Source organism: Danio rerio, chromosome 19 (assembly GCF_049306965.1).
Source record: "Danio rerio strain Tuebingen ecotype United States chromosome 19, GRCz12tu, whole genome shotgun sequence".
NCBI classification, from domain to species: Eukaryota; Metazoa; Chordata; class Actinopteri; order Cypriniformes; family Danionidae; genus Danio; species Danio rerio.
Genome location: NC_133194.1, coordinates 50,117,088 through 50,140,000, shown reverse-complemented (window position 1 = coordinate 50,140,000; position 22,913 = coordinate 50,117,088). Strand labels below are relative to the sequence as shown.

Below are 22,913 nucleotides of genomic sequence, written 5' to 3'. Positions count from 1 at the left end.
ACATGCATTTAACATATACATATGCTCACATGCACACAAACGCAATTCACTTAAACACACATGCACACAAACACACACACACACTTACACACAAACACACACACACTAGCTCATGTTCCTGCCGCTCTGGTTCATTAGTGTTTTATGGGCTGCTCTGAGGACGGCGTCGCTGCTGTGGAGATTTGCTGCTTCCTCCTCCATGCAGGGCATCAGACACAATCTGAGAGTCTTCATCCTCCTCATCTCCGCGTCTCCATCTTCCAGCAGAAAGCACTCTCATGCATCCAGCAGCGCTTCAGGGCTTCAGCCTCTGCGATTTGTGCCACTTAAATATTGCATGGCATTCAAGTTTGGCATAATTTTTTAATATGGTCAGCAGAGCCAGAACTCAAGACTAAAGTCTGAGCTGTAGAGGCTGGAGGACTGTGTTTTGTCTTACACACTACTTCTGCTCTGGGAGTGGGAAAGTTTATAGTTGATTTGTGATCTGCAATATTTTTGGACACATGATCTATAGCTTAATTAATGTTAAACGTGATCTGAATTGCCATGAAAGTTACTAATGATTTTAATTCCATGACTAATTTCAGTGCTGTAATATAGACTTTAACATACTGTGAGCCTCATATTATGGTGTATTTACACAACGATTGTGCTACAAATGGTATTTTTCAAATTATTCACATTTATTGTAATTAAAAGCACTTTAACTGAAGTTTATTTATAAACTAGTTTCGAGAGGAGCACGTGCTTATGATTGATAGCACCTGGTCCACATTAGCTAATGCTGATTTACCAATCAGACGACTCCTTAACCACTATAAATAACTAGAGTATCTTACCTCAACCATCTTCGTCTTGAAGAATCCCCTGATTTACCAATCAGACGACTCCTTAACCACTATAAATAACCAGAGTATCTTACCTCAACCATCTTCGTCTTGAAGAATCCCCTGATTTACCAATCAGACGACTCCTTAACCACTATAAATAACCAGAGTATCTTACCTCAACCATCTTCGTCTTGAAGAATCCCCTGATTTACCAATCAGACGACTCCTTAACCACTATAAATAACTAGAGTATCTTACCTCAACCATCTTCGTCTTGAAGAATCCCCCCTTCCACCCCTACTCCTCCCATTTCCTTTTCAGGGCAGCACGGAGGCCTAGTGGTTAGCACCACAGTCGCACAGCAAGAATGCCACCGGCTCGGACTCTACCTGGCCAGGTCGGTTTTTCTGTGCGGAGTTCGCATGTTCTCCCCATGTTTGCGTGGGTTTTCACCAGGCTCTCCGGTTTCCTCCCACAGACCAATAACATGTAACATAAGTAAATAACATAAGTAGACAAATCTAAATTGACAGCATAGACACTTCATAGCATTTTAATCTACTTCCAGCATTATCAAGCAGGGGAGTACTCGAGACCTACCTGAACTCGGACTTCCCTCTCGCCCTGCAACGGGGGGAGCCCCAGGCTCGAGGATCTCACTGAACTCTTGCGAACTGCGAACTCTTGAAAACTCATTTTTGAAGGTTTGCATTGTGGCTTCCAGAAGGTTGTTGTTTAGGTTAGCAGCCGGAAGGCATCAGGGGTCTGTTCTTCGTAGCTCGCTTAAATGATCTAAGATGATTTGGCAGATCCTGGATCTTTTAATCTTGATAACTGATCTCTGGCTAATTTGGTTCTTCAAACAAGTTCGTGAATCAGATTAAAATGTCTGGATGAACTGATCTGAGATCGCTGCGTGTGTTCTTTGTTTTGTTTGTTTTGTTCTTTGTTTGCTATTTGTTTGTTAGGCTAGATGCTTTTTTCTGATATTTGCTTTACTGTGATTAAATAATAAATAGAAAGCAAACTTATGTTAGTGGTTTGTCTCAATCTAAAATCTCTCTCTCAAAAAAAAACAACATAATATTTTTTTTTCAATATTATTCATTCAATATACTCACCGGCCACTTTATTAGGTACACCTACTAGTACTGGGTTGGACCCCTTTTGCCTTCAGATCTGCCTTAATCCTTGGTGGCAGAGATTTAACAAGTCACTGGAAATATTCCTCAGAGATTTTGCTCCATATTGACATGATAGCATCACACAGTTGCTGCAGATTTGTCTGCTGCAGATCCATGATGCCAATCTCCCGTTCCACCACATCCCAAAGCCGCTCTATTGGATTGAGCTCTGGTGACTGTGGAGGCCATTTAAGTACAGTGAACAATATGATCCAAAGTGTGAGTCTTATGATCCACTGCAATACTTCATTGTTCACAAAAAAACATTTGGAGGAGTGGAGAGCATGGGACTGATTCTTAAAGACACCAGTTACAGAGGAGTCTCTGCACTGATCCTGTGGGCCAGCCTGAACACCCACCGGTGACCTACTCACATCTGCAGATTCTCCATGATGAGTGTCCAGCCTTCTCTAGTCTCCAGTGCCTAGACTGCAGCTCTGCACAAGACGTTTGGCCAGAGGAGAAATGGTCGTCGCCAACTGAGCCTGGTTTCTCTTTTCACTTTGGTCAGCTTGTCAAGATTGTTCCTCCACTGTCTCCACTAGCTTGTTTGGTTTGGGACTTGTGGAGCTGCATTGATGGATTTGCTCTTCAGTGTTTGACCTTTCAGCAGTGAAAATTAAACCACTCTGAACTGAGCTGAACTTCAACTCTGAAAACTGGACTGACACTTCAGTTTACTAGAACTTCTGTGTTCAGCTGCTTTGACTCAATCTACATTGTAGAAGCGCTAGAGAAATAAAGATGAACTGAATTGAAGTTGCTAAGGGCAATGCCTACATTTCCACCAAGCATGATGCCAGACACTGTGTTTACGGTGGCTTTCTGGAATAAATCTGATCATTTAGCGGTTGTGTTTTACATCATTGCAGGATTTTGTGCGTCTATAAATACTAAAGCCTGGCTTGTGGTCGGCTGGTAAATGTCAGAGTATCATCAGAAATTACCGGGTTCCCAGTGGGATGAATTAAGGGCTAATGCTTGACAAAAAATTGCACCTTAACCTCCCACCTTTACATCTCTCATCCGTTGTGATCCAACTCCATCACTCATTTCTTTGGGTGTATGAAAAGTGCTGCGTTTAGCCAGAACATGCTGCGGTGGCAGAAAGGAAATGAACATGCCGGCTAAATACATCGCTGACCTTGGAGAGGAAGAAAGTTGTGTGGAGCTGGGACTGTGCTGAATATATTTCAGATCAGTTGTAGTACGCTCTAATGCTCAGTATACAGCAAATATACTGCAGTCAGTGCATGTGGACATTTCTGCAGTGCTAGTTCTGGAAGTGTTTCTCCGTTCATTTTCATCATAGGCATTAAAAACAAGAGAAGTCTTGACCAAAGGTAATAAGCCATATATACAACCTGAGAAACAGATAATAACTTGACTTAGTGGATGATTTGGAAGTGCCAGAAGGTGGATTTCTCTGCTGCATCATCTGTTGATCTGCATCCCAATCATCACCAATACTGCAGAAGACCTACTGGAACCAGCATGGACCAAGATTCTCACAGAAATCAGTCAAGTTTGGTGAAGGAGACATCATGGTTTGGGGTTAATTCAGTATGGGGGTGTGCGAGAGATCTGCAGAGTGGATGATCAACATCAGCAGCCTGAGGGATCAAGACATTTGTGCTGCCCATTACATTACAAACCACAGGAGAGGGACAATTCTCCAGCAGGATAGCGCTCCTGCTCATACTTCAGCCTCCACATCAAAGATCCTGAAGGTCAAGCTGATTCAGGAATGGCCAGCCCAGTCACCAGACATGAACATTATTGAGCATGTTTTTAGGTAAGATGGAGGAGGCATTAAGTATGAATCTTGATGAACTCTGGGAGTCCTGCTGAAGGCTTTCTTCACCATTCCAGATGACTTTATTAATCAGTGATGTGAGTCATGTCAGAGATGTATGGATGCAGTCCTCCAAGCTCATGATGGAGTCAGACACAATATTCATTCTGTCTCCACTGCAGCAGGACTTTATATTCTATACTGGACATTATTTCTGTTCAGTGAAGAGACTTTAGTCTGAGCAGAGTCAGACCGCACTGTCCTCATCAAATCAGTCAACATCAAGACATGATCAGATTTATTGAGCTCAAATCAGCAAAATCTAGAGGCCTTCACCTTTCATAGAGACACTTCTGACACCAAATCATCAACTAGAAGTCAAGTTACTATGTTTTGTTCCTAAAACTCACAAATGCTCCCTCCCTGTCGACTGACAGCAGTAAGTCTTGAGTGATTGACAGCTAATATGAACCAATATAGCGGCAGGAAAGACCGATTTTAGAAAAAACCAAAACGGGTCGCACTACAACCATTATATGCAGTCGCACAAATGCTCCCAATACATATTATGAGGTCGCATAACTTAAATTTCGGGCGCATATGCAACCAAAATGGTCGCAATTTCAAGCCCTGTATAACCAATGTTTAAGTGTTCATTTATTTAATAGAAAATGTAATTTCCCTTTAAATGCATCTGCAGAATCAACTAATTATTATGTTTTGTCGCATTTGTCACATATTTATGAAAATGTTTTCAGGTTTTATTAAAACATGAGCAAAATGGTTGTCAGTCGTGTACGATGTTTCGGTAATAAGAGAAATCAATCAAATTAAAAACCCTGTCAATTGAAAAAGGTATTAACAATGTCAAAGTAAATTAGTTTTTTGATTTAGCAGAGTTTACTGTTATGTTGTTAATGATATAGTTTTTTACAACTTATTTTGGAAATTGGTGGTAAAAGGTGGTAAATATTAAGTTAAAAACTATTAATTAAACTTGACAAATGCTCCATATTTTTTGTAATATCTGGAAAAAAGTTCATTAAATATTTTAAAACACTATGTTTGAAATTTCGCTATGGAGGCCACATTTCAGTGTTTAGATCAATGACTGTAAAAAATATAGACGACGCGACAGCCCCTTTTCCCATTGAACGCCTTGAGGGCAAAACGCCTGCTTGACGGGCACAAACTGTCGCAAAAGACTGCTGAAATTGGAGCCAGACATGCGCAGAAGGATTGTCTGATGGAGCCAGAGGAGGAGCCGCGAAAATGAGCGGAGTCAAGCTTCCAACCAAACGCTTTATGTAAAATCAACCACGCCCCCCGAACTTCTCAGCATGCGTTTGCTGTCATATCAACACAGATGGATGTAATAACGTTAACAAATATGAGGGTTTTATATATTCAATCGTGCCAGCTCCGGGTCGCAGCGCATAACCTACTCGCGGCGTCGCGGGCTGATTCAGGCTCGCATGCGGCAGCGCCGGCTCGCTGCATCTGGCTTGATTTGACTCGGGCTGGAATCGGGCTTTGAGTCCAGGCATCCGGAGTAGGTCCAGCAGAGGTAGTCAGTCTGAGCTCTGAGGGGTAAGTCTCCGGCAGGCGAGAATCTAGCCGAACTGGTCCGAGTTTATTTTGCCATCTGGGTGGCTAGGCGTGTATCAGCAAACTAATAAAGCCCGAAATAAGCCCTGACCTTAGCGAAGAAACAGTGTTCCACCAGGATCATGTATGTCAGAAACTATAGTTTACTGCTGAACTCATTTTGTCATGGTAAAATAACACAGAAATCGAATAATAACACTTCAGTCTCCTGCCGAAGCTCAGATGCGCTGCTTTGAGAAACTGTCAATCACAGCTGTCAATCACGATGACACGCCCAGCATTTAATTACTGCTTAAAAACAAACTGTTTACAAAAATGAAGATCTGCAACTATTTCAGCACAATAACCAGTGCCTTAATCCACCAGAACCATCTTTCGGGACATTTTATTGCAAGTGTAATAATTTTTTTTTTTTGGGCTCAAGTCTCCTTCATTAACACGGAGGAGGCGGGCTTTATGACTTGTACTGCAGCCAGCCCCCAGGGGGCGATCTAACGGCCGAGACCTTCACTCAAACACAGGCTTGCGGCACACTTGGTTTAGATGCACAGTTTTTATTTCCAGACAGGATTGCTGTTAAATAAATAAACAATGTCAAATGGGTCTCTTTTACAATCAGGAGGATTTACAAAGAAAGCCTCATCATTTGGTCAGAGAGATCATCAATCTCCTTTTTCTGAGACGTATCTTCTTGTCTGACCTCAGGTTCTTCATCTACCTCCATCACTTCATCATCTTCATCATCCTCACTGTCAATGTCCACCAAAACGATTCTCCATTTTGGCTCCAAATGAACTGCAGGCGGAACCATCGAGGAAGAAGAGCTCTGAAGGAGAAGGTCTTCATCTGTTGCTGAAGGTTTGAAATATCGCTCTTTCTCCTCTCTCTCTCCATGCTGGCTCTTTCTAGACATCTTGCGCCATTTCTTCCTCGACTTTTCACTGAAGGCCTCAGTTTGTACAGGTGTGTCTGGAAGTTTCTGTTCTGTTAAGTCTTGCGCTGCACATTGCTGCGTTTCCCTTCTGCGCTGGAAAGGGGTGAAACGCCCAAACAGCTGTTTAAACATGTGCCTGATTGCCGGCATTACTGCAGGAGAAACTGAGGATTTTACTGTGAAATCTGCAGAAAGTCACAATGTAGCTTCCTAGCTTAACCTTCCAGCAGCAGTTAACCAAACTCTAACTATGATGTCACGAGGCTTCTGAAGAATAGAGTTTGTGACATCATAGTTAACTGCAACTTCAAATGAAAACACCCCAATCATTCAGCTTTCTAGTGACAGTTTGACTAAAGAAGAACTTGCTGTCCACTATAAATATTTTGTTACAAACATTATTTGTTACATAGACATTTGTCCCTTTCACACAGTGATACCGGTAAATATCCGGAACATTTCCTGAACAACTTTACTGGTAAATTAAAATAAGCTCTGTTCACACAGGCATGGATGTTGTGGACTTTTTCTATAAAAGACAGTTCACACATTCATTACAATGTTGTGTTAAAGGGCACATAGTTTACCCCTTTCTTATGATTTAATATTAATATTCTATTTTTTTTGAGTGTGCCAGTTTAGGTTCAGTTCAACACACAGTTCAGATGTTTTTATTATAATATGTTCAAGAGTGTCATGTTGGGGGCGTGTACACAGTTTGCTGTTTTAGGGGCGTGTTGCTTCACAGTTTTGGCTTCCCGCCCAACGTAACAAGGGGGCGGAGCCAAGAGCTCCTACACTCTGTGTTTACAACAGACAGGCTGACAGACAGAGAGAGAGAAGCTAAGCTATGCTAGGATGAGCATTCAGTCGTACATGTACAAGTCGGACACAGACCAAGCAGAGAGTACACAATCATTTGTGTATTTGTATAGTCTAGGTGTAAAAGTGCCAAGCTTGTACACCGAGACTAATAACCACACACACTGAATTAACTTTGATTGAGGCACCGAATGCACCGCGATACGGCACACCAGAGACTCAGTGGCAGAAACATGAAGTGTCCCGAATCTTCGCGCCACGCATTCCAGAACTCCAAACACAGGCCTCCACCAGGGCAAACACAACGGCGACGAGCCGCTGACCTGAAGCTCCGCCACGTGCACCATGACAGAAACCCACGCTGCGCCGAGCCGCTGACCCGAAGCTCCGCTGCGTGCACCCCGACAGAAACCCACGCCCAGAACTCCGAAGTGCACGGCGCCACACAAAAGGTACAAGCAATAATTCCAATTACATCGATAATATGGAGAATATTGATCTTGTGTTGAGGCCAATGCCTTACATCTAAAAATACAGCACGGATGTTCCTTTAGTGATATCACTTTGACTCACACGCTGAAAATGACGGACGTTAAACAAGAAACTGAAGATATGATCATGACGCGAGGCTGTCAATCAATATTGGTGGGCGGGGGGACCGCACTCCTATGTAAAGTTACGGTCGGTCTGAAAACGGCTCCAATTGGTCTACCGTTTTTTTGTTGTTAAATTGAAAAAAAGGACTGTGTGTGTTTATTTCAGCCTAATATGACGGTCTATCCACTATACTTTCACACATGTCTGTCCAAACAGCTTGAAAGGTACGTTTTTCACCATAGCTGCCTTTAATACAATCCAGTGTTTTTCAGACCTTAAAAAAAATCACTGCAAATTGAGTTGAATACAGACTTCAAAATGAGTGGTCTCGCCTTATAGACCCATATATACTTAAACACAGAGAGCTTTGGAGAAAAAAAATAAGTAAAAAAGACTGACCTCATAAAAGTGTAAGTGAGCTAAGCAGCCAATCTGAGCACAAGACAGGTTTTGAAGGAAACTCATAAAGCTGCTTATATTCTGACGAACTGAGCTGGAGATAAATTTTACTCCCCGATCTTCACAAAACGTCTCTGCTTTTTATGTGCCTGATGTCATTCGTCAAAGAGTGATGACAAAAATGATTCTGGAGGCAATGAAAGGTCATGACCGTGTGTGTGTGTGTGTGTGTGTGTGTGTGTGTGTGTGTGTGTGTGTGTGTGTGTGTGTGTGTGTGTGTGTGTGTGTGTGTGTGTGTGTGTGTGTGTGCGCGCGTGAGAGTGAGCTAATCTCCACAGAGCCTCAGGAATTAATCCGGTGTATTGATAACTGACTGCTGTGCACATTTTTAGGTTTCTTGCTCTGTTAAAAAGCTTAATTTAGCTTATTTTGAAAAGCAAGCAGACTGAAAGAGCAAAGTTAACCTCAATTGATAAAACATGGTGAGGTAGAGCTGTGCAATTAATTGAAATTCCATTTTATCTTTGGCCTCCAATGATTCTGGAAAAGTAATAATCAAGATAAAAGGATTATTGCTTCATATTTAGTCTCTTTTCCAGTATTTTCCATTTATTCCTTTGCAACAGTGTCAAATTGTCAAAAAAAAAACAAACACTTCACATAATCCCATGATTTGGTATTTATTAAATGAACATTTAGTTGATTAAAAATGCATGTGTAATAGGAAGATGGATCTATTCTGCTCTTAAAGAGACAGTGTGTGTTATATACCATCCTTCGGAGGATGCAGCCTCTGAAATGAGACACAGCTTAGAAATAATTTCATTTGCTGAAACACTGAGGAAGTTGTGGCCAAATTAAGACTCCCAATCACTCCAGAGTCAATGAAAACATCCCCAGCAGCACACACACAAGAGTTAAAGGGTCACGAAACACCAAAACACATGTGTTGAGCTGTTGACAGTGGTATATGTGTCCCACACTGCTAAAAACACTATTAGGACACCTATATTTCACTAAAAGTGTAAATTTGTTGTTTTTGTGTTATTTCAAGCAAATTCGTACTTCCGGTTTGAAACAAATTTTGAAGCTGCGTCACGGTCATGAGATAATAGCGTGTATTCCAGCGTGCAGACTGGACGTCTGTGCCAGAGTGTGTCTTATTACGTCTTACAGTGTGCTGCATTAATGCATGAGTAAGGCTTGGTTTAAACCAATCAGCGCGCTCTATTGTGCAACTTCATTAATATTCATTACTGTCACAATGTTTAGACGACAGACACGCCACGTTGTGTTGGCAAAACAAGCATGAAGTGTTGCTTTTATAGTTTGCTGCAGTGAAGTTTTGTTTTCATTTTCTCTCTGTGAGAGCTCAGCTGGAGTCACGTGTGGATTAACAGTGTACGCGACAACGATAACTTACATGTCTAAGGAGGAACATTGTTTACCTGAGAGCTGTTCTCATCTGCAAACGCTGAGGTCCGGATTCGCTTGTAGTCTCCTCTTAATAAAGACGCGGCTCTAGTTGCTGGTGATTGTCCTGTCTCTACAGATTTGGTAAGTGAGCGACCAGTGCTCTTTGTTTATTCAGTTTGTTCGTATCGAACTAACTATTGCACCGAGTGTAAACATGTTAGCACCACAACCAAACTTTAACCGCATTTAGTGACCGGAATAACACACGCGGCTTTCTGACACTACCTGCCGTGTGCATCTAAGCTTCCGGGAAATGCAGAGGGTTTTTTTCTCTCATTCGCCCTGCGGTATCAAACATTGCATGAAAAATACACGCTTAGAGCAGATCCTCAAATCAAATATCTCGTTTGTTGTGAGGGACATGAATGATGAATGAATACCTCAATGAAAGAGCCAAACTGCAGTTAAAGTCCACCATTTCATAATTTGGCAAATATTTCGACTACAGATGTCCATGTAAACACAGTCACTTAGTCCCCTGTATGTGTGTATTTTGACTTTAAAACTCAGTGCGCCCAATTAGACACTCCCACACCCTCCCACTTTAGTTCCTCCGACACTCCCCCCTAAACCGAGCTGGACACGCCCACTTTTCTGACTTTTTCCAAAGTAGAGGTGTGAAAACACCCTGCTGAAACGAGGGGGTTTCATGGCCCTTTAAGTCACTGTATTGACAAATAATTGACATAATCCTGATTATGATTTATTTTTCATTATCGACCAGCCTCTACGATGAGGTAACCTCAACTATATTTCACAAGTGTCTTTCGTTTCTCATTGGAGAGTTCTGTAGATCTGCAGCCTGAGGGCCGGTGGTTTGTCAGATCTTGTCATCCGCAAATGTCCCCGGGCTTTCTTTATGTTTGCAGAGTTTTTTTCTTCTAACTGGAGCGGGATTAAAGCTCCAGCTGCGGCCGTGATTTACAGGACAGGAACTTGACTACAATGACTCTGGCATAAATTCTAGACACAAATCACTGACATGAAACATCATAAAGCCACGTCCCGCTCGCTCGCGGCCTCCAGACGCCATGAGTTTGTCTGCTTTCTGAAGCCCCTGGGAGGTGACAGTCATATGTATAGTGTTTCCTCTTTTATTACGTGCTGGAATGAGGGCAGCTTTATGTGGAGGGAGAAAGTTGAGGCCCTTTCAAGGTTGAGCTGAGTACACAAGTTGTTATTGTAACCCAAATACTGCCTACGTCATAAATCCACACGATGGACTTGGTTTTCTTTTCTAATGTGTGCTACCAAAGACTGTAGTACACACAAGATGTGTCACTCCTGTAGTGTAGAATGGGGAAAAGTGTAATGGTCAATATGTATAGACCTTTTACATTTCCGGGTTTCTCAGTAGCGGAAGTCATCATATTTGGGAAGACTTCAACAATAAGACAACAAATATATTTTTTTATTTTTTTTAACTCTATTTTTTTTAATAATTAAAGAAAAACTCCACGATGATGCTATAAAGACTTTCAGAAAAAGGTAAAAAAATGAGACTGACGGCAGCCAAAGGGAAGAATAACGTCAAATTTACTGTTCTGTCCCATAGATGCTGCATTAGAAACGCCTCACACAAGCGGTAATACGTTTTTGGTAATTTGAAGCAAAGATGATATAATACATACATACAGAAATACATTTAAGCAAAGTTTCACAAACTAATTTCCATAGATATATACATTAGATGTCGCCACCCTGCTGTTCTCTATTAGAATGAATGCGTCAACAGAGCCGCCATTTTAGTACAGGGTAGCGCTCCTTTGAAATGAATGCGGGACCAAGCTGCAGTGGAGGACTGTGGCCATCCAGAGCCAGATATATACACATATATCAATGATCTGGAGATTCCCCGGTGGTCTGTATGCAAATAGCTTTAGCAAAGCCTACAGCGAAACAAGTTTCAGGACTACAAAAAATACATCCGGTCTAGTGAGATCACAAACGCTTCAGGTTACGCGCATTTACCAGAGACGCTGTAATGTTATAGCAAAGAAAGCTGAAATGGCATCCAAACGCTTCTGTTTCTGTATTTGGGCACGGCACAAAGAGGAAGTGCTTACAATTTATTTTAATTAAGTTCTATAGAATTATAACAAATATATAGCTCTAGCATTTGACAAAGGACAGCTTCCAGAATCTCTTCTAGTTTCACGAATCACAGCACTCAATGTTAGCTGACCAATCAGAGCCTCTTGTGGGTGGGCCTTTCGGAGGAACTAGGAAATATGACAGTGATTTTCATGTTAGCTGAGTAGCTGTATATAATTAAAGTAAGATTTTTATTATTTTTATTATTATTATTTTTTTTTAACCCCGTAAACGCAACCAAGCCTTAAAAATACACTCTGGGGCACCCTTTTAAAATGCAAATCACTTAACCAAGCATGCTGTTAACAGTGCAGTGGCTTTACTTTATATCCACAAAAAAAGAAAGATCTCCAAACATGCCTATTCAGGAGTCTGTGGTTTTGAAGCTAATAAAGGCAGCAGAAGTTAATGATTTGTTTTAATCATTTAGCCTGACATGTTTACTGCTCCAAAATGTCTTAAATGTTTCTTAAAATGTGAGATATTGACAATGATCCCTGTGAAAACGACAATGTTCTGAAACAGTAGACTGACCGCTGCATTCATTCACTAATCGCTACCAATATGTTCACTTAACACACTTTTTATTTAGATTTTACATAGAGATGCACACGACAGTCAGAATGCAGATCAACGCGTGTGATGTGTATGCGTGTTGGATTCAATTCCAGACGTCTTCCCCTTGTTGAAGGGCTGCTGATTGAATGTGTTTTTGCGTCTCAGTCTGTCCTGTTATTCTGTTGGCGTCTCCTCTTCATCTGATCACTTATAAAGGCAGCTGCTGTTCCCAATGCAGAACTGACAGCTATTCTGCTTGACAGATGAAAGGAGAGACTGAGAATGGGGAAATAAAGTTTGAGCAAGAAAGAGAACGTGGCTGTACTTGGGAGATGTAAAACTATAGTTGATGTATTTGAATTCATATGTGCATATTTGTAACGCCAGTATTTGTAGCTGCTTTGTTTGCAATTTTATATTACAGTTCTGCTTTAAAGTTTATGAACCCCTTGCAGAAATGGTGAAAATGGGAATAATTGAAATAAAATAAAAGATAATATGAAATGCATGTTTTATTATATTTATATTTTTTCACAGTACCGTGCTGGGAAATATATTTTTACATAAAAGAAGTTCACAAGAAAATGCTAAAAGCTAATTATGTATATATACTATATGTATATATACCTTGCAGACATCTGTGATAGTTATTTTTACTATTATTAAAAAAAAGGTTCAAACGCGTAATATTCATTAGGAGCTGGGGGGTGAAAACTTTTAAACGAAGATAATTTCTATTTTATTTTCTTTGAAATATATTTATTTATTCATATATATACATACATATATATATATATATATATATATATATATATATATATATATATATATATATATATATATATATATATATATATATATATATATATATATATATATATATATATTCATTAATTTTATATTTACGTATTTATTTATTCATTCATTCATTTAATTTTTTATTCATTTATTCGTAAATTTTTTATTATGTTTTTATTAGTTCATTCATTATTTATTTTATTTATTTATTTTTTTATTTATGTGTTTATTCATTCATTTCATCATTCGATTAATCATTTATTTATTTAATCATTTTTTATATAATTGATTGATTGATTAATTCATTCAAGTATTCATTTTATGTATTTATTCATTTATTTATTCATTAATTTATTAATTCTCTTTATTTTTAATTTTTTATATATTGTGTACGTATGTATGTAAGTATATTTAATTTATTTTTATTTATATTTTATTTATTTCTATTTTTATTTACACACACACACACACACACACACACACACACACACACACACACACATGGAAATATATATATATATATATATATATATATATATATATATATATATATATATATATATATATATATATATATATGTATATGTATATGTATATGTATATGTATATATATATATATATATATATGTATATGTATATGTATATATATATATATATATATGTATATATATATATATATATGTATATGTATATATATATATATATATATATGTATATGTATATATATATATATATATGTATATATATATATATATGTATATATGTATATGTATATGTAATTTATTTATTTATTTTAATATATATTTTTATATATTTTTGATTTGGCAGACCCCTATACCATGTGTGTGTGTATGTATATGTAGTTTTCTGTAAAGGTCAGAAAGGATTCAGACCCTGTTTGTCAGTTATTAGTAGCTGAGATGCTGTACGATTACCGTTTACAGAGTTTTGTCTACTTTGCTAGACTCTGTAATCCTCATCCAGCACTGAGAAGCAAAAATGACTTCAATTGTGACTTAACAGAAACATCATTTGCAAAATGAAGCCATCACGAAGTTTCAGAACTGAAGGCATAAACACATCCAGAACATCTGCTTGTATATACAGTAGTGGCACAGAGCTTGATGTGACGCTGGGTGAAAGTGACAGCACAACTGAGAGAATAATTGCTCTGATAAACAGATCCAGTGGAGAAGCCAATAAAACCCCGAGCACAGCACCAGTGCATTATTATTAATGGAAACACTCTGTTGTATTTTCCTTTATAACAGCTGCCGACAGCTCCTCCTGCTATCAACAGTTTTTTACCTTCACCGCCTCTGAGACAAAAGAGATTTTATCTCGTTTGAGCATTTGAGAAATAAATGAATTTATTCCCCGCACTTCTCCACCAGCACTCCGGTAAATAAGAGAGCGGATAAGGAAAGAGGCGTAAACAGAAATGTGTTTAAAAGCACTCGTGTTCTGCGTGCCAAAATAATGACAAACAAAACATTTGATAGAACAGAATGGCGGAGCACTTTCTGAAAGCATCCAGCGCACGATTTCTGATAAAGAAACTGCTGCTATGACGGTAATTTCAGAGTGGAAGTGAGCAAATCTTCAGGCAGATTTACGCACTTAAATTGTGTCTGATCTTACAATGGGGTCGGGGAGTTAAAATGGAAAATGTATATATTTTGAATAAAATATTTAGTCAGTGTTACACTTGCTCTGAAATGGGTTTGATTATTTTTAAATGGCAACTACAGTACTGTATTGTATTCATTTGTCATCTGCTAGTTTATTAACAGTCATAACTTTAATAAAAAGGCGATCGATTTTCTTTAACAAGAAGGGAAAAACAATGAGGGGAAAACATTTTGAATGTCACATTTTATTGCTGCGTTATTTCATATAACATTTTCATATGATAAATGTACAGTTATTATTTATATTATTAATGTTATTTTATTATTTATATAATGCTATAAAAATATTTTTCTTATTTTAAATTAGAAATTAATTAATTCATTCATTTTCCTTTGGCTTCGTTTCTTATTTGTCAGGGGTCGCCACAGTGGAATGAACCACCAACTATTCCAGCATATGTTTTACACAGCGTATACCCTTCCAGCTGCAACCTAGTACTAAAATAACACCCATACACACATTCACACACACACCCAAATAGAACATGCAAGAACATGTAGAACATGCAAACTCCACACAGAAACGCCAACTGACCCAGCCAGGTTTCGAACCAGCGACCTTCTTGCTGTGAGGCCACAGTGCTAACCACCATGTTGCCTAAATGATTTTTTGTATTTTAATTATTAATTATTTAAACTATATGCACAAAAAAACTTTTTACAGCTGATTGAGAAATTACAACTGCATGACATTTATAAGCACATCTAATCTGAGAATTAACAGTAACACCATTGGAAGAAATTTAATTTAATGATTTATTTATATTTATATCTCAACATGTATATCAACATTTATATCAAGATCATAGAACTCTGATAAAACTGCAAATTTATCAAACATGTGAATATCTACAATAGCATGTCAATGATATTTAATAATTTTCATTCAGGTATTTATTAACCCAAAATGCCAACAAATAATTAATTGATTTATTTAAACCGGTTCAGTAGAACTGATTCACAAAAATGGATTAAATCACACACACTCCAGACACATCAGAGACACATTTTACATCTTGTTAAAAGTAGCGTAATAGCTCCCCTTTAAAACATCACAATGAGTGCGCACTACATTTTTGCCGTCCTTTTGAGTCCTATCTTCATATTAGATAATGAATCCTCCCACAAGTCTCTTTCCCAGCTCAACACTTTAAACTCCACCACAATGCCACTTTTAACTTTTACAGTGTATGAACAAACATTGACCAGAATAGACTTTATGTGCTTCTGTCTTTTCTTCTCCACATCTGTTTTGACATCTGTATGGTTTGTTTCTCCTTCCAGTGACTCAATGATGCTTATATAGAGTTGAGGTCAGAATTATGAGCCCTCCTAAATTTTTCATTCCCTAATTTCTGTTTAACAGACAGCAGATTTTTTTTGGCATATTTCTAAACATACTAGTGTTAATAACTCATCTCTAATAACTGATTTCTTTTCTCTTTGCCATGATGTCAGCACATAATATTAGACTAGATATTTTTCAAGACACTAGTATTCAGATTAAAGTGACATTTAAAGGCTTCACTAGGGTAATTAGGGTAAAGTTAGGGTAATTAGGCAAGTCATTGTATACAGTGGTTTGTTCTGGAGACAATCCAACACTAATATTGCTTAAGTGGGCTAATAATATTGACCTAAAATGGTTTTAGCACAGCGAATAATTTTGACTTCACCATCTAGCTGAATTTACTGCTGTGAAACGGCTGGTGTGTAATTGGTGTGTGTGTGTGTGTGTGTGTGTGTGTGTGTGAGTGTTGGAGACGTTTCTGTGTGAGGAATTCAGGCTTCATTGAAGGTGACGTTGCTGATTTGGTGAGCTCCGTTTCCAGCAGATGATGTGTGTTTTTCTGCGTCTGGAGCGCAGCTGTTAGAGAGATTCGCTCTCTTCAGGAAGGAGCTGTAACTTCCATTTCCTACTCGCTGCTCCTCCTCCATCCATTCAGGATTATCTGCTTTAGCTTCTCTCTTTCTCTCCTCTGCTCTCAATTTACTCGTAATATTTAAGGGGCCCTGAAGGCTGTGATATACTCGCTGCAAAGATATTTTCGTCATACATTTCTGGGGCGAAAACAAGTTCAGGGCATCAAAGAATAGGAAAAATTGGCAGATGAGAGGAGTTTATAATAATATTACAAGAACACTTTAATTCTACACTCAAACATGGACTTTTGTGGCTTGTTCAAACATTTAAAATGAGCTAAAACAACACAATTCTTACCTTTTTGTGACAACTATATATATATATATATATATATATATATATATATATATATATATATATATATATATATATATATATTTTTTTTTTTTTTTTTTAATTTTTTTTTAAATTAATTTATTTATTTTACAGATTTTTATGTGGATTGAACATAAAACAATTAAGTTAACTTAATTGATTTGTGTTGGTGCAACATGAAGGGTTTGTGTGGAAGACAGCATTTTTACTGTGCACTTTGAATTTTCATGGTTTATTCTCTTAAAATTAATAATGTTCTTAAAGCTCTTTAAATGTTTGTTCTTTAAGAAATGAACAGACTCACACATGACTCCAAGCCAAACTCACACATGACATCACTTAAACTTGTAAAACCTAATAAGTTAACACAATTCCTTCATGCTTTCCTAACACAGATCATTTGTGTGGAACCCAGTCTTTATTTACAGTGTCTTCAGACCTGCCTTAATCCTTCGTGGCATAGTTTTAACAAGGTGCTGACAGTATACCTCAGAGATTTTGCTCCATATTGACATGATAGCATCACACAGTTGCTCGTGTTCCACCACATCCCAAAGCTGCTCTATTGGATTGAGCTCTGGTGACTGTGGAGGCCATTTGAGTACAGTGAACTCATCGTCATGTTCACCAGTCTGAGATGATTGAGCTTTATGACATGGTGTTATCCTGCTGCCATCAGAAGATGGAGACACTGTGCTCAAAAGTGATGGACATGGTCAGCAGCAATACTCAGGTAGGCTGGGGGTTGATACCAGGCTCAATTGGTACTAATGGACCCAAAGAAAATCTCCCCCACACCATTACACCACCACCACCAGCCTGAACCGCTGATACAAGGCAGGATGGATCCATGCTTTCATGTTGTTGACCCCAAATTCTGACCCAAGCATCCGAATGTGTCAGCAGAAATGGAGACTCATCAGAGCAGCAACGTTTCTCCAATCTTCTATTGTCCAGTTTTGGTGAGTCTGTGTGAATTGTAGCCTCAGTTTCCTGTTCTTAGCTGACAGGAGCGGCACCCGGTGTGCTCTTCTGCTGCTGTAGCCCATCCGCCTCAAGGTTGGCCGTGTTGTGTGTTCAGAGATGCTCTTCTGCAGAGCTCGGTTGTAACGAGTGCTTATTTGAGTTACTGTTGCCTTTCTATCAGCTGGAACCAGTCTGGCCATTCTCCTCTGACCTCTGGCCTCATCAACAAGGCATTTATGCCCACAGAACTGCCGCTCACTGGATATTTCCTCTTTGTCAGAGCATTCTCTGTAAACCCTAGAGATGGTTGTGCGTGAAAATCCCAGTTGATCAGCTGTTTCTGAAATACTCAGAGCAGCCCGTCTGGCAGCAACAACCATGCCACATTCTAAGTCACTTAAATCCTCTTTCCCATTCTGATTTTCGCTTTAAACTGCAGCAGATCGTCTTGATCATGTCTACATGCCTGAATGCATTAGGATGCTGCCATGTGATTGGCTAATTAGAAATTTGCATTAACGAGCAGTTGGACAGGTGTACCTAATAAAGTGGCCGGTGAGTGTGTAATACCAATATAAAAATACCAAAAGTCACTACATAAACACATTCTAATCATCAAATGTGCATCTTAAAAGCATGAATAAATGGAAAGTGAATCAAGAGCTACAGTATTAGCAATGCATTTGAGGCAGACAGAGTCGGTACACAAGATAAACTTTACTACTGCATTAACATTGTTCCAATCTAATGCTAAAATATAGCAGTGTGTGTATATGATGGTGTAGGTGAGGTTAAATCATCTTTATCCTCCAGCTAAAAGCATGACATGGGCATTTTCCAGCTCTCCGCCGCCGCAGGGTGTGAATTGCCAAGCATCAGTTTTCTGTGCTTTTCCAGCTTTTCCTCTATCTGTGCTCTCCCAGAGGTGGACTGGAGCAATCTCTGTCTGTCTGTGTGTGTCTGTGCGCCTCTGACCCGCTGCTGAACCTCCGCTGTTGAGCAGTGTAAATGGTGAAGGTAAACACTGCAGGAACAGACTGTCATCTGTAATATTAGCATCACTCGCTTCTGCATAGCAGTTACAGACAAACTGACTGAGCACGAGTCATTATCTCTTATTAAACACGATGAAGATGCTGGTGTTGAAACCCAGGGTTGCACTCATATGAAAGTTTTATATGCACTTGGCTGTAAAACGAAATCAGAAATGCTTAATGTAATTTAATACAACAGTAAATTATTATTACCTCTTAATTTTGTACTCAAAACAATTAACCATATTTTGAAGAAAGAACGAATCGGAATTCTGTATGCAAATAGTGTTGATGACATCACTAATATTGAAAAATACATGAAGTGAATATATGGCTGTTTCTCAATATGCAATCTTGTCGTCCTCGTGAAACGTCATCAACCGTCGGCAAAGTACTGTTCCAATACACAGTTCACATCTTGCCAAGTACTGATGAAATTCCCGGATGTGTTCTTGCTCTGCCCCTTTGGCTAAGGATGCATCGGGAGGTGACTTGTGCAAACTTGCGAAGCTCAGGTATCCCAGAATGCATTGCAGTTAAACCAGCAAACGCTAATGTTGGAGGAGAAAACCCGCACGGTTTTAAAAATACTCCTTTACTGTGTCACAAATGAAAGTTTTAACAGTTTTTTTAGGAGAGAATGTAGTTGTTTTTAACTCGAATCGGCAGTTTATTCACAAAACATGGTGCATCTTTGACGATGGGACTCAGCTTATGTGGACTCCGACTCCCAGCCTGCCAGCGGGAGCTCCGTCATCACCTCCCCCGCCGAGAGCAGCTTTACATCGGCCAGTCCATCTAGATCAGGGGTCACCAACCTTCATGAAACTGAGAGCTACTTCTTGGGTACCGATTAATGTGGAGGGCTACCAGTTTGATAAACACTTCTCAAATAACAAATTTGCTCAGTTTACTTTTAATTATACTTTATGTTTTTGGTAATAATTAATGAAATTCATCCATGTGAAGACACTGATCATGTTAATGATTCTCACAAAAGTTATCAACAATGATTTAACAGAGTAGGACATACCCTGTATTTTATGCATCAATGTGCAACACTTTATTTGTATATATCTCTGCAAATATTTACATTTTTAAATGATTACTTTTATATTAGATGAAGCTTACTGGTAAGTGGCGCTATGGTGAGCTATTCTTACCGTACGTTCACACCGAAAGCGGCGAGAGCGTCAAAGTAGCCGGAAGTCATTCATTTTCAATGAGAGCCGGCGGCGATAGGCGACGATAAGCGGCGAGGAGCAGAGCGGCGCGTCTTCGCCGGCGTGAGCGTCGAGGAGAGTTGAAATGAAGTCAACTTTATGGTAATGAGCTATGACGCGGTTCGGCGGCAAGCAATCAGAATGAAGACGTCCACCGCTTAATAGCAGTTCAGGGAACACAGACCTGTGAACTTTGGTTCCGACCACAGTTGTTCCCAAGGGTTTGATTATTGCGGTCGCCGGATTTCCAATTTCCAATGTTTTTTTTACAGAAACATACATTAAATAAGTTACTGGCGAGTTACTGATGTTCATTAATGTTATATAAATTTATCTTTAAAAAGCGGGAATCTCACGCGATGTGACAGTACAAAACAGTACTGCTGCTTCAGGATATTTCAGACATATGGACACATATTGGATAAATAGAGCAACGCCACACCACACGCAACTTGATCTTCCATTGTTATATGAATTTGATAAAAAGTGCGCAACATTTTCACGCTAAAAACATGTTTTATGCAGGAATGTAACTGATATGCTGCAACGGCTCCTTTAAGTACGAGATCAATGTAGCGAGTTTTGACGCTCTCGCCGCCGGAGCTGAAGGCAGACAGTGTTGTCGCCAGGGCGGCCAGAGCGACCTTGGACGCTCTCGCCGCTTTCGGTGTGAACGTACGGTTAGAACAGGCCTGTGGGCAACACATGTGATCCTCGCGGGCATCATGTTGGTGACGCCTGATCTAGATTGTACCACTGGATATCATCACTCTATTGTAGTTAAAACATGATATTTAATTCATCTCGTGCATATCGAACGGACAGTTTTTGGTCTTCTAAATCTATTCGCAATGACTTCTAGAGCGAGTTCAGTGCTCAAGTCTGCATCGGTGCATCCTCTATCAAGAACACATCCGGGAAGTTTCACGCGTCCTCTGTTCTTGTGGTGATTTAGAAGACTATTGCGTTCCCAGGTGTATTAGTTTGGCAGTATTATACCTTTTTATAATAGTCTTTGTTACCGTGTTGTATGCTGTTTGTCTTTGTTTACCAAATTGTTTGATGTAATCTTTATTTCTTATCATGTACGTCTTTATTTCTTATTGTGTATATAGATGTATAATTACCATTGTACTTTATTTAATCTGATAATCAAAGACACGTGTCTGTGTATAATAACTGAGTTTTCTTAACATTTCTATGAATTTGTTTACATTTTCTTAAATCAAAAAATGTAGATTTATAATACTATCATAATATAGTTGTGCTTAATATAATTTTATTGTTAATGTACAGTAAAACCGATGAATCCATGATGAGGTAAGTGACGTTATAAACACTGCTGTTTCATTTAAAGAAGTACCTGACTTGTGTCCTTGCGTTCTCGGGAGTTCGTTCTTCCAAGTCTGAACTTGGCAAGTCTAAACTTCCAAGGACACAAGTCCTAACTTTGCGTACTTGATATTAAGAAACAGCATATAAAATATATGATTTTTTTTCATAATCATAACATTTTAAAAGTAATTGTAAACATTAAAGTATTAGAAAAGGAATGTGTATTTTGTGGGGATTTGCAGAGACTTTTTTTCTTTGGTAAAAGCAAGCAAAAAGCCAATGAAATTGCTGCAATTTAGACTACATGTAAATGTGTGACATTGGCATGCATGTGTACAAACATCAGATCATGTATCTTAGAAGATTATGGTAATTAAATACACGTGATATGTATGTACAGGATGCGAACTTTAGATGTATTGCAGGGCTCCAAATTAACCTTTTTTGGTAGCACCGGAGCTTCTAACTTCAAAAGTTTAGGAGCACCACCTAAATAGCAATACTGGTCTTTTCATGAGCTGCAATATTAGTTTCATCTCAGTGAATGCGTGCTCTTTGCAAATGGTATATCAGTCACACGACTGACAACATCGTGACGATTTAATGAAGGATTAAATAATGTTAGAACATCTCATGCTTAATGTGTAGATTCAGTGGCAAACACTGTTACCTGAAAACTGCGTCCTACGTCTGGCTTTACGGTGAATGCTTTAGTCATTTTCATAGCGGACTTTAAACACTGGAAGTCTTTTATTCCCTCTTCGAAAAGTGTAATGCTGGATTCCTTACATGATCACTAATCAGTTGTGCCATTATCTGTTACTTTAGTTGGCTAAAACTAAATCTGTCAGTGTTGTTTTCATTCTCTCGAATCCCGACCTTTACATTTTCGCAGCTGTGGCTCCCCGTCATAAGAACTGAGTGATTGACAGCTGATATTAACCAATTCATTCTCATTCCGTTCTAGCTCAGTGGGCCAATAAGAAGAGCTTGAAGGCGGGACAAGCATTGCAACATGTCAACTGTTTTAAACCATTCCTGAGCGCTGCGTTTGGTGTTTTTAGGTGCAAAGATGCGTGAATGCCTCTTAATGCTGCGCATGTAGTGAACATTTGCTGTGCAAACTGGTCACACACCATCAATTATATGCACTCGCACACATGCTCCCAAATATATTTTGAGGTTGCACAGATAAAATTTCGGGTGCAAATGCGACCAAAACAGTCGCAATTTCTAGCCCTGTATTGAATTGCATAAACAATGCAACCTCAACATAGTCTTTGCATGCTAAAGAAACCTAAATGTCACTTACAGTAAAAATATATTT

The 22,913-nt window shown here is 38.9% G+C and overlaps 1 protein-coding gene across 1 annotated transcript in view; it reads left to right on the top strand.

Moving 5' to 3' along the window:
* angpt1 (angiopoietin 1) overlaps positions 1 to 22,913 on the top strand; it is a 405,920-nt gene that overhangs the window by 50,519 nt on the left and 332,488 nt on the right. The window contains exon 2 of the mRNA XM_073930480.1: positions 6,126 to 6,278. The gene's annotated coding sequence lies outside the window, so the exon portion shown is untranslated. The remainder of the gene's footprint in view (positions 1 to 6,125; positions 6,279 to 22,913) is intronic.